The following is a 17,702-nucleotide window of genomic DNA, read 5'->3' on the forward strand; positions in this document are numbered from 1 at the left end:
AAAACACTGGGGCCATTGCACGAAAAGCCCTGCTTGGGTTCCCATGGAGCAGGACCTCTGAGGCATGAGGCATTACAAGAGTGTATAAACCCTGGTGACCTCAGTGACTGCACTTGTATACCTTTCCCAAAGGTAAAGGGATCCCTGACCATTAGGTTCAGTCGTGGCCGACTCTGGGGTTGCAGCTCTCATCTCACTTTATTGGCCGAGGGAGCTGGCGTACAGCTTCCGGGTCATGTGGCCAGCATGACTAAGCCGCTTCTGGCAAACCAGAGCAGCGCACAGAAACGCCGTTTAGCTTCCCACTGGAGCAGTTTTTGTTTATCTACTTGTACTTGTACTACTTGACATGCTTTTGAACTGCTAGGTTGGCAGGTGCAGGGACTGAGCAACGGGAGCTCACCCTGTTGCAGAGATTTGAACCGCCAACCTTCTGATCGGCAAGTCCTAGGCTCTGTGGTTTAATCTACAGTGCCAGCCGCGTCCCTTTTCCAAAGCTATTCAGGGCTTTTTAGGCCGAAAGAATATAACCTGGTCCAGTAGTAAGGATTTACATTTAAAGGTGAGCCTACCTAATTCTCACTTTCCGAAACAGTACATGAATCAGAACGGAGCTGTCTGTCAAAATTTGCACTTTGCTGAATTTTGCAACACAGCTCTCCAACCAAGTAATGTGTACAAAAATGCAAATGCCAGAGTATAGTGTGCATTAAAATAAAATGTGTATTTTTTAATTATTTTTTTGCAAAAATGTGCGTATCAGGAGGAATTTGCCCTAAAATGCTGATGAATTTGTTATGACTTTAAAATTATTATGCGCTGGTGTGGAAATGTGGAGGATTGAATTTAAGACTGGGAAAATGAAAAACTGGGAGGAACTGAAATTGACAGATTCATCCATCCATAGAGTAGCTTATTGGCAGCCAGTGCAGATCCCTCAGCACAGATGTTACATGATAGTGATACAGATCTCTCCATTCTCTGCATTCTGCACCAGCTGCAGCTTCTGGACCAAGCTTAAGGCAACTCCATGTTCGGAGCATTACAGTAATAAAGCATCGAAGTTACTAATGCATGAACTGTACCCTAGAACACCAGGAATGTTTCAGCTGTTTTACTAGCCAAAGCTGGTAAAAGGCACTCCTGTGTATTGAATGGGACATGGGTGACGCTGTGGTTTAAACCACAGAGCCTAGGACTTGCCGATTAGAAGGTCGACGGTTCGAATACCCGCAACAGGGTGAGCTCCTGTTGCTCGGTCCCTGCTCCTACCAACCTAGCAGTTCCAAAGCACATCAAAGTGCAAGTAGATAAATAGGTACTGCTCCGGCGGGAAGGTAAAATGGTGTTTCCGTGCGCTGCTCTGGTTCGCCAGATGCGGCTTAGTCATGCTGGCCACATGACCCGGAAGCTATATGCCGGCTCCCTCTGCCAATAAAGCGAGATGAGCGCCGCAACCCAGAGTCGGTTACGACTGGACCTAATGGTCAGGGGTACCTTTACCTTTACTTTATGTATTGAATACACCTGAGCCTCCATCAACAAGGCTGGAATTTCCCTAGACTACAGAGTAAATGAAACACTGTCAGGAGCAGGTAACTGGTCTGTTTTCTAGACATGGGAACTGCTAATCCAGGGGCAAAACTAGGCTTCATTTCACCTGGATCAAAGACCCAGTTTGGCACCCCTGGGAGCCTCAATGGCACCCCTCTGGAGGATTCACCCAGGGCAAAAAAACCCAGCTAGCTCCCCTTCCCCAGAGCTACAGCACTAGCTAATCCAACATGCCTCCATTTTGCCAGGATCCAGACTCTGCTAGTTGCCTCTTATCCAGCCCTTGACTGTGTCCAGACACACATCCAATGCTTGCACAGCCTTTCCTGACTGAAGTGTTATGGGGGTGGGGAGTTTCTGTTAATGGTTGTTTTGCTGGTCTCTGTATTGTTTTCAGCTTCTCCTTAAAGCTATTTAAATGATATATGAGCTTGCCTCTTGTGGTTGCTTTTACAGTAGGTGAGCCAACCTGTGTGGGCTTTGCCTTAAAAGTCAGCGTAAAAAGAAAAGATTTTCACACCAAACACTGCAACTAGGGATGCACAAAGCTGCCAATTTCAGTTTATCTCTGTTTCATTTTTTAATTTCAGTTCTCCAAATTTCCACATCAATTTTCAAAATTTATTTTAAAAGGTACTAATGAAAATTCCTCCCTATTTTAGCATAAAATTTCTCCTAATGTACATGTTTTTCTATGCAATTTTGTCTAATCGACACATTTTTGGAAGCAATTTTCCTCAACATAATGCATTTTGGTATGCTATTTTTACTAATATATGCATTTTTAAATGCACACTTCACCCTAGTCTACACATTTTCGTAGACATTATTTGGCTGGAGAGCTACATTGCAATATTCAAAGAAGTGTGAATTTTGAAGGATGGCCATGTTTCAGACTGCATATTGTTGTGAATTAGGCAGGATCAGCTATAAAGGCAAACTATATTTTCTCCATGATCCTTAAATCCTGAAAGTGAGATGAGCACCGCAACCTCCTAGTCACCTTTGACTGGACGTAATTGCCCGGGGTCCTTTACCCTTTACATTTTACTATTTGGACCTTCAGCATGGGCAGGGGTTGCTAGCATGGCACCCCCGGGTACACCCATGCTCCCACAAATACCCTCGCACTGTTACAGGAGCCTCAAACTCTTCTCGCAAATGGGTAATTTTAGACTCTAGAGTTAATGGGCTTCCAGGCAGTAATGTATATGACTTCCACTTGTTTCAAATTGCATTATAGCCTGCCTGTTTAGAAGGCAGATGTGTATTATTTCAAAAAGCTTCAAAATGTGGCAAAGCACATTTTTCAAGTGTTGTGAGGGGGCTCTTGTACAGTGGGGCCCTAGACTTCTGCCCCAAAGCCCTGCCCTGTTGTACCCAGAAAACAGGGTCAGTGATTTACCATTGCAGCACATGGGTGGTGGCTGTTGTTATTATTGCTGTCACATTTCACTTCCATAGTACAGGCATATGAAAATAGATCTATGCAGTATGCAGAATCGCAATTAGAACCAAAAAGGCACCTTACATGAAATCAAGCATTATGTAATTTAATTATCACATCAGAGGCTAGGAAGCTGAAATCAAAGCAGAAATCCAAGTGTACCTCCTTAGGACAATTTCTAGAGTGTTGCTGATGCTCCAGTGTTGGGGGAGCTTCCTGAAACTGGCTGTGCAGGCTTGTAGCAGCCACAGGGCCTCCATCCTCTTTAGGTAGATGAATCTGTTGAATAATCATTAGGAATTAATTATAGGTAACAACAATAATTACCGACAGCTGAAGTGGGGCGAGGCACTTCAGAAATGCCAATAATAACTGGAATTTCTGCCTGTCAGAAAGCTGTTAGAGGCAACAAATCTCTATCAGGTATTGGTGGTAGCAGTCAAGAGTGGGAGGCAACAGCAGTCCTAATTAATTAATTAATAATAATAATAATAATAATAATAATAATAATATATTATTTATACCCCACCCATCTGGCTGAGTTTCCCCAGATACTCTGGGCGGCTCCCAATCGAGTGTTAAAAACAACAATACAGCATTAAATATTAAAAACTGCCTTCAGGTGTCTTTTAAAAATAAGATAGCTGCTTATTTCCTTCATATCTGAAGGGAGGGCGTTCCACAGGGCGGGCGCCACTACCAAGAAGGCCCTCTGTCTGGTTCCCTGTAACTTGGCTTCTCGCAGTGAGGGAACCGCCAGAAGGCCCTTGGCACTGGATCTCAGTGTCTGGGCAGAACGATGGGGGTAGAGACACTCCTTCATGTATACAGGACCGAGTATATATTTAGAGTCCTCCCTTTATCCTGTCTTTCAGAACTGCAGAAACCTAACTCTACCTCTGCATATGGAGCCTTAGGCACTTCCATACCCTCCAGCATTTCACCAATGAGAAAAGGGACGTCCAATTCAATAATAATAATAATAATAATAATAATAATAATAATATTTATAACCCTGCCCATCTGGCTGGATTGCCCCAGCCATTCTGGGTGGCTTCCAACATATATAAAACATAATAAAGCACTAAACATTAAAAAGGAAAACTTCCCTATACAGGGCTGCCTTCAGATGTCTTCTAAATGTTGTATAGTCACTTATCTCATTGGTTTGGGGGGTCAGATAACTCCATACCCTCCAATATTTCTCTGACAAAAATAGGGACATCCTAAGGAAAAGGGACATTCCTCCCTCTTAACGGGACTCTCCTGTTTGGTGTCCCAGCAGGGCATTCTACTTTCCTCCTGTGCTCCATGTTGTCTTCCTGCATCCCAACCTTCACTCATTCCTCCTTGTGCTGTTACTTCCCGGGGGTGTTGTTGTTTTTAAATAAATATTTGTTTATTTTTTTGGTAGCTCTGCAAACCTCTGGGCTCCATTTCTCTTTGTTCTTTTTTTTAATCTTTAATTTTCATTTGTATATATTACAACAATTATTCAATTGTAATTTTAACATTTCGAACTCTGACTCCCTTCCCCCTCTTTCTGTGGTTCTTTACATTTCTTTTCATCTCCTTGCATATCTCAACATATTCTTTTATATATCTATTCCCGTATCTCTCATATATTTTGAAACTGCAGGTTTTTACATTAATCCTGCCAATGTCTTAATCTGTTTACAGTTTGTAAATACTCAATAAACCATTTCCATTCCTTTCTTTTAAAAGTGTTATCTTGGTTTCTTATTCTTCAAGTAAGTTTCCCCTTTTCTGCGTAGTCCATTAACTTTTGTATCCATTCTTCTCTCATCGAGACCTCTTCTTCCTTCTATTTTTGGGCCAATAACATTCTTGCAGCTGTGGTTGCATACATAAATAAATTTCTATACTGTTTAGGTAGGTCTGATCTCATAATTCCCCAAAGATGCTTCTGGTTTTTAAAATAAATGTGTTCTTAAACATCTTTTTCAGTTCATTATATATCATTTCCCAGTAAGCTTTAACCTTATTACAAGACCACCACATATGAAACCAGTAAGCTTTAACCTTATTACAAGACCACCACATTTCTCTTTACATTTCCAGCACATATTCAATTTCTATTTATACATTTTGGCCAATATACTGGGTGTTAGGGACTATCTATATAACATTTTCATATAATTTTCTCTTAAACTATAACATGCTGTAAATTTTAGATCCACATTCCATAAATGTTCCCATGCACCCATTCCTATATTATGATCAATATCTATTCCCCAGTGTATAATTGAAGATTCACTTGTTTGTCCTTTGTCTTCCATTTCAATAACATCTTATACATTTCAGATAACACTTTAATATTACAGTTTAACAGGTCTCTTTCTAGTTGTGATTTTTGTTCCCCAAACCCCTACTTCATATCCTTTTTAAATACTTCATTCAAATGATGATATTGTAACCATGTTGTTAACACCTCTGATAAATACTTAAATTCTTTTAATTTAAATTTTCCACCTTCTTCTCTTAATAAATTTCTATAAGTTGCCCAATTTTCCATCATATTTTTCTTCTTTAGTGCTATGGCTTCCAAAGGTGAAAGCCATAGTAGTGCTTTGGTCTACAACAAGCTTTTATACTTATTCCTTACTCTATACAATTTTTTCCTGATTATATGGTTTGTAAAACCTTTACGTACTTTCGCCTTTTCATACCACAAGTAAGTGTGCCAACCAAAAATATTATCATGACCTTCCAAATCTAAAATATGTGTATTCTTCAATCCTTCAACCAGCACTGAGAAGATGCTTTATAATATAATCTCATATCCGACAGGGAAAAACCTCCTCTCTCTTTCACATCTATCGGTATTTTATATTTTATTCTCGGTTTTTCCAAAGCCTTAAACATAAAGTCCCAGAAGTCATTGTCAAATGCTTTCTCAGCATCTAAAAACATTAAAGCTGCTTGTTTTTTATTTCTTATTTCTAAATATTACATTATGTTTCTAATATTATCTTTCATTTGTCTTCCTGACAAAATCTGGCCTGATCTTCATGGATTACCTCTTTTAATACAGTTTTCAACCTATTAGCTATTATGTCTCCAAACAGTTTATAATTGTTATTCAACAACAAAATAGGTTGATAGAGATACAGAGCTGGTTATGAACTATCTTGCTTATGAAACAAAGTTATGTATGCACTCTTCCAAGAATCTGGTAACTCTCCTGTATTCAAAGTTATATTCCTAATATCTTTTAAAGGTTGTATTAGGTAATCTTGTAATTTACTTTATAATATATTGCTGTCCTTCAGGTCCTGGTGTCTTCCCTAATTTTGCTGTAAAATTGCTTGCTGTAATTCCATCATTGTGACAGGTGCATTCAGAAATGTCATTTTATTTTTTGGTATCATAGGTAGTTTGTTGTCTTCTAAATATTTACCCATTTCATCTAAATTACTTGGTTTGGCTCAATATATTTCTGTATAAAAACTCACAAACTGATCTCTTATTTCTTTTCGGATTTTCCACAACTCTACCTGCTACATTTAGTCTATTAATACAGTTTTGTTTTTTCTCCTTCTTTATGTGCCAAGCTAATAGTTTCCCTGGCTTGTTAGCTTGTTCAAATTGTTTCCGTTTTAAATATCTAAAGGTATTTTGATTAAATTAATATAATTAAGTTGTGCTTGATAAGCAAAATGTGTGTAAAATTGCACAGAAATAATTAAAAATATTAAATGATTGCTAAGTACTTGCAGTTATATCATTATCATCATCATTTGGCATTACCTGTCATTTTCAGAAGGTAACATTTAAATTCTTTGCTTTTCTGAAAACAAGCTTACGAACCTAAATGTTGCCCAGCCATAAAAATAATAGCAGATTTGAATTCCTCACACCCAAAAACATATTTTTAAGACCTCCCACTGAATAAATTTGCAAAAATCAAGTTTCACCCCTATAATGACACACCCTAACATCCATTACGGTCTGTCCTGGCTCCCTAAAGTGTAAAGGCACACCCTGAGATTAAAATCTATAATTAGAGAGGCTGACATCTCTATCACTTGGGTTTGTAGGGTTTTCTTAATACGCCCATATAAATTGATCAGGCAGTCACTATATATCTAGATGCCTACATTTTACTGACAGCAGACTACCCCACTGCACTCACTGAGAGATCTGGTATGGTCTAGTGGTTAGTGTGTCAGACTAAGTCCTGGAAGGTAGGTAAGGTAAAGGGACCCCTGACCATTAGGTCCAGTCATGACTGACTCTGGCATTGCAGTGCTCATCTCGCTTTATTGGCCGAGGGAGCCGGTGTACGGCTTCCGGGTCATGTGGCCAGCATGATTATGCCACTTCTGGCGAACCAGAGCAGCGCACGGAAATGCAGTTTACCTTCCCTCTGGAGTGGTACCTATTTATCTACTTGCACTTTGACGTGCTTTCGAACTGCTAGGTTGGCAGGAGCAGGGACCGAGCAATGGGAGCTCACCCCATCGCGGGGATTCAAACCGCCAACCTTCTAATCGGCAAGCCCTAGGCTCTGTGGTTTAACCCACAGCGCCACCTGCGTCCCTTAAGTCCTGGGAGACTAGGGTTCAAATCCCCACTCAGCCCTCAAGCTGGGTGACCTTGAGCTAGTCAATTACTCTCAACCAAACCTACCTTGCAAAGGATAGAATGAGGGAAGAGGAAGTATGTATGCCACCTTGAGCTCCTTAGAAGAAAGGTGGAATAGGAATGTCATAAATAAATAAAGTAATAAAATAAATTTATGAGTATGTGGCCCTACAAGCATCTCTGTCTGGCCCCAGGCTGCAGCCCCTCAACAGCTCTGCTTTGTAGCCCAAATATATTTGCTTGGATAATGCCACTGAGTTCAGATAATGCCAGGAGGATCAGGATATGTGCATGTAAGTAAGTAAAAACTATCCTACTCTGCTGAGCACTCAGTATTCCCTCCACTGGCACATGGCACTTGGAAGATTGCTCAGAAGTGAATGTGGCTCTCAGACTGAAAAAGATTTCCCAGCCCTGATATATAAGATGATAAGATTGTTCCATGGGCTAGCGGAATAGGTTTATGCAGTGCTTTTTTTCTTTAAAAAAATGTTTAGGGGTACTCTCATTTTCCTACTCATATTGAAATACTGCTCCTCAACGAGGCCAAACTTAGAGTCACAAAATGTTTAGGGGTATTCATACCCCTGCGTCTCCCCAGAAAAAAAGCACTGGGTTTATGGTCTTCGTCTAAGGGAAAGCTATGCCACCCTCTTGGTGTTACTACATCTGATCCAACCACCCCTATTTCACACCCTCCAAGTGTCCTGCTTTTCCAAGGACAGTCCTGGAATTACAGAAGCCATCCCAGTTTCTAATTTGATCCTGGAATGTTCCGGATTTCCTTTCTCCTCCTCTCCTCGTCTTGATTAAAAGAGGTGGAAAGATCAGACCCCCGCTCCTGTTCTTTTTGGAAATAGGAGCTGTTGTTCTCTCTCTGTTTGTGTGTGTTTGTGTATAGGTGCAAAAACAAAGTCCTGTTTATACTGAAAATACCTGAATCAAATGAAGAAAACAATGAAGCTGGCATGCAAAGCCCTTCCTATAATTTTGAAGGAAAATGTAGCCATTCCATGTTCAATTCTTTAATTGCAACGCTCCAGCAGCCAGTCATTTTTAAGGAAACGTGCATGCATTCTATAGGCGTGCTAGTGGTACCAACAAGCCACAACTTAGGGATGATGCTTGGTGGAGGCGAAATTCTTCAGAAGCCAGTTTCTGAAGATGCTGGTTCATATTGTTATATTGCCATTTATTGTAAATGGAGCCTTATACTGTCTACTCAGAAGCTAAGTCTCACTGTATTCAGTGGAGCTTATTCCCAGGTAACTGGGCAAAGACAGTGCAGTGTTAACATCACGATCCTAAGCATATTTACTCAGAACTAAGTCCCACTGAGTTTAATAGGATTTACTCTTTGGTATGGACGCGGGTGGCACTGTGGGTTAAACCACAGAGCCTAGGACTTGCCGAACAAGGCTCCCTTGGCCTATAGAGCGAAATGAGCGCCGCAACCCCAGAGTCGGCCACGACTGGACCTAATGGTCAGAGGTCCCTTTAAAGGTAAAGGTACCCCTGCCCGTATGGGCCAGTCTTGACAGACTCTAGGGTTGTGCGCCCATCTCACTCAAGAGGCCAGTGGCCAGCGCTGTCCGGAGACACTTCCGGGTCACGTGGCCAGCGTGACAAAGCCGCATCTGGCGAGCCAGCGCAGCACACAGAAACGCCGTTTACCTTCCCGCTAGTAAGCGGTCCCTATTTATCTACTTGCACCTGGAGGTGCTTTCGAACTGCTAGGTTGGCAGGCGCTGGGACCGAGCAACAGGAGCGCACCCCGCCGCGGGGATTCGAACCACCGACCTTTCGATCGGCAAGCCCTAGGCGCTGAGGCTTTTACCCACAGCGCCACGCGGTCAGGGGTCCCTTTACCTTTACCTTTTTACTCTCTGGTATATTCCTGATCCTCCTCCTCCTCCTCCTCCTCCTTCTTCACCTTTTTCCCTGAGAGAGAGACTCAAGGCAGCATATAGCTAAAATTTTATTTCATTCCGTTTATCTGTAGAAGGTGTTCTATACAATCCCTTCCCTCTCACATTTTTTCTTTACAACAATCCTGTGAGACAGGTGAGGCAGAGAGATAGTAATTGGCTCAAGGTGACAGATGTATATGGGTATATGACATCTACATGTGCGGTGAGATCAAATGTGGGAGAAGCTTCCTGATGTACAATAGATTGTTCCTATTTTCATCTGAGAGATGTTGGAGGCTCAGTCCACAACATCTCTAGGTAGCACTGGGAAAGACCCCTGCCTGAGTCCCTGGAGAGTCAGTATAGAGGCTATACTGAACAGGCTGAGCTAATGGATTAATTCAGCGTAAGGCAGCTTCCTAAGTATCTTCTGACTCCACGTGAGATGAACACCGCACCCCATAGTCGCCTTTGACTGGACTTAATCATCCAAGGGTCCTTTACTTTTTTCCTTTGGTAAACTACTCAGGGTTGTATCCAGCTAAGCCCACTGAAATTAATGCAACTCAGCTAGTCTTTCCTGTTGATTTCAATGGGGCTACTTTGAGTACGAGCAACATTGAAAATAACCTTCTGTTTTTATTTTTGGGTTTCAGGGATGCCCTGTTAAAATTTTATTTGTGTGAGTTGCTAGCATCGTTGCCTTGGTTCAGCTTCTTCCTCAGCATATCCAGAAGTTACATTTTTATTTGTTGTGTTTATAAGTATCTATAAACTGCTTAATAATAATAATAGAATTCCAAAGTGGTGCACGTAAAAACAATATACAGCAAATATCAATGATATACAAATAAAGCCAGCAAGGTTATATGTCAACTTATGTCTGAAGGTGGATTGGCTACTTGGGATTGATGAGTTTTTGGAGGAGAGAACATTGGAGATTTATGACATTTCTATGATGCTTGAGTTCACTTACAAATATTCAAGTTCAGCAAAGGTTGAAGAAGACAGCTTGACACTCTTACGAAGAACAAATCCACTCACTGTTCCCTCTGTCAGAACTCCAGAGATAACCTCCTACCCTTAGAAACTTTCAGCTTCGCAGAGCTCAAAGCCCACTCTCTAGCAGGGTGCTGCAAAATGAGAAGGCCAGAGCTGACACTGGACTTCATAAATGGAATGCTGATGGAGATCATGGGTGGAACCTGAAAATTAGGTGGAGCATCTGGAATCCTCAATGGGGAACAATCCATGTTGCAACAATTCGTTGTAGGTCACACTTATAAGAATAATGTTGCACGCAACCCCGAATTCTGATTCCAGGGGTTCCAGGCCCAGTGTTTGGTTTATTTAGAATGAGGGACCGCGGAGACTATGGTGTGCTAGGATATATGATTTATTTACACGTATATACAACCTGAACCTACAATGGAGGAGCTCACAGCATTAACCCATTGGAAATTCTTGCTTCTTCCATAGCCACCCATTTTTTAAAAAATAATTTTTTTATTAAAGGTTTTTCTTGGGTTACAAAAGTACACACATCATCTCTGTTTTCAGATCATAAAGCCCTTTCTACAGGTCAGTTATATTTGATGTGAGACATTAATGTTGTATACAGTATAAAATTGGGGGAGAAGAGAGGAGGGGAGAGAGGGGGTAGTAAACTTTCTTTCTTTTACAATACAGTGGTACCTTGGTTTATGAACATAATCTGTTCCGGAAGTCTGTACTTAAACCAAAGCGTTCTTAAACCAAGGCATGCTTTCCCATAGCAACCGAGGACTCAATTTACAAATGGAACACACTCAACATATTCTGCTTCCAAGGCAAAGTTCACAAACAGCGTTCTTAATCCAAGTTGTTTATCAACTACTGGTAAGCTGTTTTTAAACCAAGGTACCACTGTAGTGTACGTGCAAGGTTTTTGTATCAGCCTCATGTGGGTAGGTTCACTTTCTATTCAATTATTAGTTTTGATTGGCATTGAGAGAGGTTGGGGGGCCCAGGACATGGCCCAGGTTGTCTTCAGTTGACAGCAGTGAGTTGCAGAAATCAACCATGGCACTCACTCTGTGGCTTCTGCCTGCCCAGTTCACACACGCTAACTCCAGCTATTGTCTTTTTCACTGCCAGCCCACTCATTTACCCTATGGCACAGAGCAGCTGTCTTTGTTATGCTAACGCTACTTAGGTGGTAATGACAGTCCTTGCCTGGCTAATTCAATCCATTAGATTTTGACCCCATGCAGACTAAGCCCCCATACTCACAACAATACTAACTGCAGGTCTTCAGGGGTGTCTCTTGCTCCAGATGACTCACCAGCATTGGGAACTGGGTGTACACATTGCTAAAAAGCAGGAAACACATAGCCAAAAAAGAGAGTGGCGTAAGAATTGCATATGTTAATTTATTACTATAGATGCAAAATTATAAATGGGAGGGATTCAACATCATGCTGTTCTGATCATTCTGTCATTATAAACATTTCTGCCTCTTTCTCCCCCTGCACACTGTTCTGGGTATTCTCCTGACCCCCTCCAGAGCTAATTTGGGGGCGGATTGGGAGCACAAAGAGAGTGGAAAAGAGGAAACCCCATTATGCTGGTGGGAGCCCTTGCACACTGGTTTACTTGAATCTGGCCCAATGAGCTGTATCCAATGTTAGTCACAGAATAGACCCCTTGAAATTAAAGGACATGACTTAATTCCAATAATTTCACTGAGTAAAAAGTTAGTTGGATACAACCCTGTTATTGTAATTTAAAGAACAGTACAATGCAGTTCACTTTAGCAGGAAAGCCTGTGACCAGCCCACTGTTGATAGGGCATCTTCAAGAAAACTGTTCTCCCTTCTTATGGGTATTGTTAAACTAGGCTTAAACTGCATAGCCTTTCAGAAATAGGACTCCTTCAACTAGGATTGGGATTGAGAACCTGTAGCTTTCCAGATGTTGGCCATAGCCAGCACAACCAGTGGTAAGGGATGATGGGGAAGTTCTAGTCCAGAAACATCTGGATGTCCACAGGCTTCCTACCCCTAAAAACTGGAAGGCTGTCCTCTGCAAAGCGGGGCATCCTACCTGAGCTGCTGCTAGAAAACCACTAAGAGGCCACGCAACTTGGCACTTTTGTCCTTTCCCGTCTCTCATACAGACCCATGCTAAAGCAGCCATCTAATTTTTCAGAGACTTGACAATGTATGTACTAGCTATGCCAAGGCTCTCTCATCAACAGGTCTAGACTGCCTCTTTTTCTCAATTAAACTTGGAATAGCTCATCCCAGACACTCAGGTTGCACTGGAATTTCTGGCTTTGCAGATTCATGCAGAACTAGGCAGGTTGGAAGCACTTGGCAGGTATGGCTTTGGGGAACAACAAACAGCCCTTGCCGGTGCTCATTTCCCCTCCCCAAAACATGAATCATGAAACAGTAGCAAGCCCTGCCCTTTCTTGACAGTTTCCTCCCAGCATGTTACAGGCACAAGCACTCTGTACAGGAATCTTTCCTGTTCCACCCCAGAGACACTTAGCATTCTATGTCCACTGAACATAGGTACATTGGGATTTGTTTAGCTGTTGCCCCTTTAGGATTCCCCCATCCACTGAAGTTTTATCATACTTCTGTTCCTTCTCCTTCTTCTTTGGCGATCACTCGTAGCCGAGTAAGATTGTCTTCCATAAACATGGTTTTAACAATGAGTCCATAAGTGACTGTGGAGGCCAATTCTGGATCCACACGTCCTTCTACAGTGGGGACATTGGTCTCCAGACGGGAGTTGATCACGGTGTGGATTTGCCAAGCGTGCCTTCCTCTTAGCAGATTTCTCCCTTGCATCCTGAGTTCAAGTGCCTTCAAAGCCCATGACACCTTTGGTAAAGACTGTTCTCCAACTGAAGTGCTCGCAGGCCAGTGTTTCCCAGTTGTCGGTGTTTATACTACATTTTTTAAGATTTGCCTGGAGACTGTCTTTAAACCTCTTTTGTTGACCACCAGCATTGCGCTTTCCATTTTAAAGTTCGGAATAGAGTAGTTGCTTTGGAAGACGATCATCAGGCATCCACACAACATGACCAGTCCAACGAAGTTGATGTTGAGGAATCATTGCTTCAACACTGGTGATCTTTGCTTCTTCCAGTACACCGATATTAGTTTGCCTGTCTTCCCAAGTGATGTGTAAAATTTTTTGGAGACACCGTTGATGGAATCTTTCGAGTTGGAGATGGTGTTTATAAGTGGTCCATGTTTCTTGCAAACTTTACAGCTCTCTGTAGATTGACACTCCCCCCTTCCTGCTTTGTCACTGCATTTTTAAAATTTTTAAATGTTATGGATTTGTTAACAAAAAAAATGTGCAGGTATAAAGAAAGAAAACAAAGGATCAAAAAAATGTAGACCATAAAGCATCACAGCCTGGGGGGGACAAGAGTACAGCTGTTCCAAATATATAATAAAGCATTAAAAAGGTAAAGGTACCCCTGCCCGTACAGGCCAGTCATGTCCGACTCTAGGGTTGTGCACCCATCTCACTTAAGAGGCCGGGGGCCAGCGCTGTCCGGAGACACTTCCGGGTCACGTGGCCAGTGTGACAAAGCTGCTCTGGCGAGCCAGCACCAGAGCAGCACACGGAAACACCATTTACCTTCCCGCTATAAAGCGGTACTATTTATCTACTTGCACTTAAGAGTGCTTTCGAACTGCTAGGTGGGCAGGAGCTGGGACCGAATGACGGGAGCTCACCCCGCCGCGGGGATTCGAACCGCCAACCATACGATTGGCAAGTCCTAGACACTGAGGTTTTACCCACAGCGCCACCCGTGAACCCTAATAAAGCATTAGCTTTATTATTTATTATTTATTATTTGTATGAGCTAATAAAGCATTAGCTCATACAATTAACAAAATATATGTAAAAATAAAAGTTTTCTCCCCCTGTGGGTTCCATCATTACTGAGGTTCTATAAAGTCAAGATGAGCCAGATATTTGCATAGGTAAAGTTAAAGGGACCACTGACCGTTAAGTCCAGTCGCAGACGACTCTGGGGTTGCAGTGCTCATCTCGCTTTACTGGCTGAGGGAGCCGGCGTTTGTCCGCAGACAGCTTCTGGGTCATGTGGCCAGCATGACTAAACTGTTTCTGGTGAACCAGAGCAGCGCACGGAAACACCATTTACCTTCCCGCCAGAGTGGTACCTATTTATCTCCTTGCACTTTGACGTGCTTTCAAACTGCTAGATTGACAGGAGCAGGGATCGAGCAACAGGAGCTCACCCCGTTGCGGGGATTCGAACTGCCGACCTTCTGATTGGCAAGCCCTAGGCTCTGTGGTTTAGACCACAGCACCACCCACATCCATGATATCTGCATAGACACCCCATTTGTTGGTGGCAGGGCTTTTATTTCAGCCAGAACTCACCAGAACTCAGTTCCAGCACATCTCAGGTGGATGGCATTGCCATTCTAAGAGAATATGAGAGAAGTTCATGGTGAGCTACAGCACCTGTTTTTCTAGAAAAATGGCACTGGCTGGTGGCAGAATTTGCTTTGCATGAGTGGGCTTTGTAGTACATTTCACAGAATATTCTCTACAGAGTGCTCCAACTTCTCCAGCAGTTTGGGGATGAACCCCCAATGCATGAATGTAGCTTTCAATCATCCTTGGTATGACGGTTGCTGGGGTGTCAACATGCATTTCTCTCTTCTCATCCGTGACATGTTGGAGAGTGTGCCTGTAGTCTCAGTACCTCTGATACTTCAGTTCTTTGCTGTTATGGAAACTAGCATATTTGAGGGATCTGGGTGGGGTCCAAACCTGGTGCCCTGGCTAAAACAAACACCTTGGAATCAAGGCAAGTTTCTGGTAATGGGGAAATAAATTTTATTTCCTGCTTTCAGTGCTGTCGACACCAGTTCTTGACAGCTGGGCTGACACATTTACTGTTTAGGATTGCATTGTGATAAGGAAACAAACTAGTGCACAAATATGCATGACAGGACCGGGATGCCAAGCGGTGGCTAGGCAGGGGGCGGAAGTAGCAGTGCTTACTTCATCCTAAAGCAACGGGAGTGGCTCACTGTCCCTTCCATCTTATAGACTAACAGTGAACTCATTCTCTGAGGGCGGATCCTTACGTACATGAAAAAGGGTGGTAACAACAGGTTTGGGTGGCAGCCAAGGTTTGCAAAAGTGCGAGAAAACAGCCTAGGGCCAAAAACAGTGTGCTCAGTAGGCATGGAATGCTGAATGTCTGTTGTGTGTGGGGCAGAGGGTTGGAGCTAGAAGCTGAATGGAGTATCTTTGGAAGGGTATGGCTGGCTGGCTTGAGTCCTGAACAAGAGCACTCCAGAGTAACAAGGTCTTGTGCGTCCACCTTGTAACTGGTCAACACTATGATGATCAAAACTCTCCTCCTCCTCTTTTCTCCTACTTCCCACAGCTGTGTCCAGGATGTCACTGAATCTACACCTCCTTAGAATGGCTGAGTTCAAAATGTCAAGGGTTGTGCTGGCCATATGTTTTGCCTTCAGGGCTCCCTTCCTCCTTGAGTAGGTACTCTCCTCCTCACCAATGCTGGCAAACAGAGTTAGCGGTCAAACAAAACATGGAAGATCACAGACTCCCCATCCTGCTTGTTATATGAGGAAAGCTGAGCATTTCCAAAGCAGCTCCCTATAGCTGTCTTCTCCTCCCTCTTCCTTCCCTGACCCGCCTATTTGTGATTCTTAATTTCTCTCTCTGCAATCAGGATGAGCTTTAGCTCATTGCTAAAGTCATATCACAGACACCACACATTATAAGACGTTGCTTCCTCTCTCCGCTTCTATTAAGGTTTTTGAGTGGAATACTGGAACACACTTGCCAAATCCTTCCCCCCCCCCCCAAGCTGCTGAATCAGGAGCCCAGAGGACTCCCCCCACTCTGCATTTTGGAACACAAGCAGCTCAGCTGCAGGGAGAACACATGCTGATCTCAGCAACCAACCTAGATATTCTCTCTCCTTAGAGACACTCTTCTAGCGAGCTCTACCAACTGTTGATCTATCAAGACAAGAGGCCTGCACAGCCAGCAGTAGAACTCCATATTGTAGAATCTTGCTGACAGCTTATAAACCTTAGGAACACACACAATACAATCAATTGAGACATTTCCATATGTCGATTGCCAGTGGATGTGTTCATTCAGGGTGGTCTACAACGTGGATTTGTTGTTAATTGCATTTTTATTGCTTCTTTTATTTCTCATACATTGTTGTTGTTTTCTACTGCAATGTTAATGTAATTGATTTCTGTAGAACCCAAGCAACAACTTCCTTAGTTTATGGTACATTTCCTGACATTTATATGTTTCCTGTCTTGTACCTTGAGATAAGAATGCTTAAGAAGAAAACTCCATCTAGTTCAGCATCCTGTTTCCCTACAGTGGCCAAAGAGGTACTTCCGAAAAAAAACTGTAACACAAGAAGCTGCCTGATAGCAAATGGGCCTATCTGTTCATCTGTCTAGCTCAGTATTATCAACTGTGATTGGTTGTAGTTCTCTAGGGTCTTTGCTACCTCTGTGAGCCTTTTAACTAGTGATGCCAGGGACTGAACTTGAGAAATTCTTCATGCAAAGTCTGTACTCTGTTACAGAGCTGTATATCACTCAACCCCTTAAGCAGGCTAGGAATGAAATTGCTTCTCCAGCCATTGTTCTCCACCAACTGGTATCCAGTGAAACACTGCCATTGGTTGCTTCTAAATGGCCTGTTTACTTATTTTGAAGCAGGTTTACTGAACATAAGGACCAAAACCACATTCATTGTGCAACCAGAACTTGCTGGTATGCAACTGGACTCCACCTGCAAGATAACAACAATCAGGAAGGGGCCACTGAACATTGAGGTTTCTTTAACCATTGGGGCTAATAATTTCTTTAAACACAAGAGCTCCAAATTCCTTTTCTCTGTGCCCATATTTCTGTAAATCCAAGGTGGATTTACAAAACAACATTTGGATTTACAAAACAACATTTGGATTTACAAAACAACATTTATTGGGTGGGGGGGTTGGATCCCTCAGGATGTTGGACTACATGAAAAGCCTAAAGGTGCCCACGTGTTTTAAAATTTAAGTCTGTTTACAAAAAGCTCACATGAGCTCACATGCAAAGATAACATTTGCATTCATTGCCTCACCCACT

At 42.5% G+C, this 17,702-nt stretch overlaps 1 protein-coding gene across 1 annotated transcript in view; it reads left to right on the forward strand.

The window, feature by feature from the left end:
* ZNF185 (zinc finger protein 185 with LIM domain) overlaps positions 1-17,702 on the forward strand; it is a 73,724-nt gene that overhangs the window by 9,964 nt on the left and 46,058 nt on the right. The gene's annotated exons all lie outside the window — the stretch shown is intronic.

This window comes from Podarcis tiliguerta, assembly GCF_965153285.1.
Source record: "Podarcis tiliguerta genome assembly, chromosome: Z".
NCBI lineage: Eukaryota > Metazoa > Chordata > Lepidosauria > Squamata > Lacertidae > Podarcis > Podarcis tiliguerta.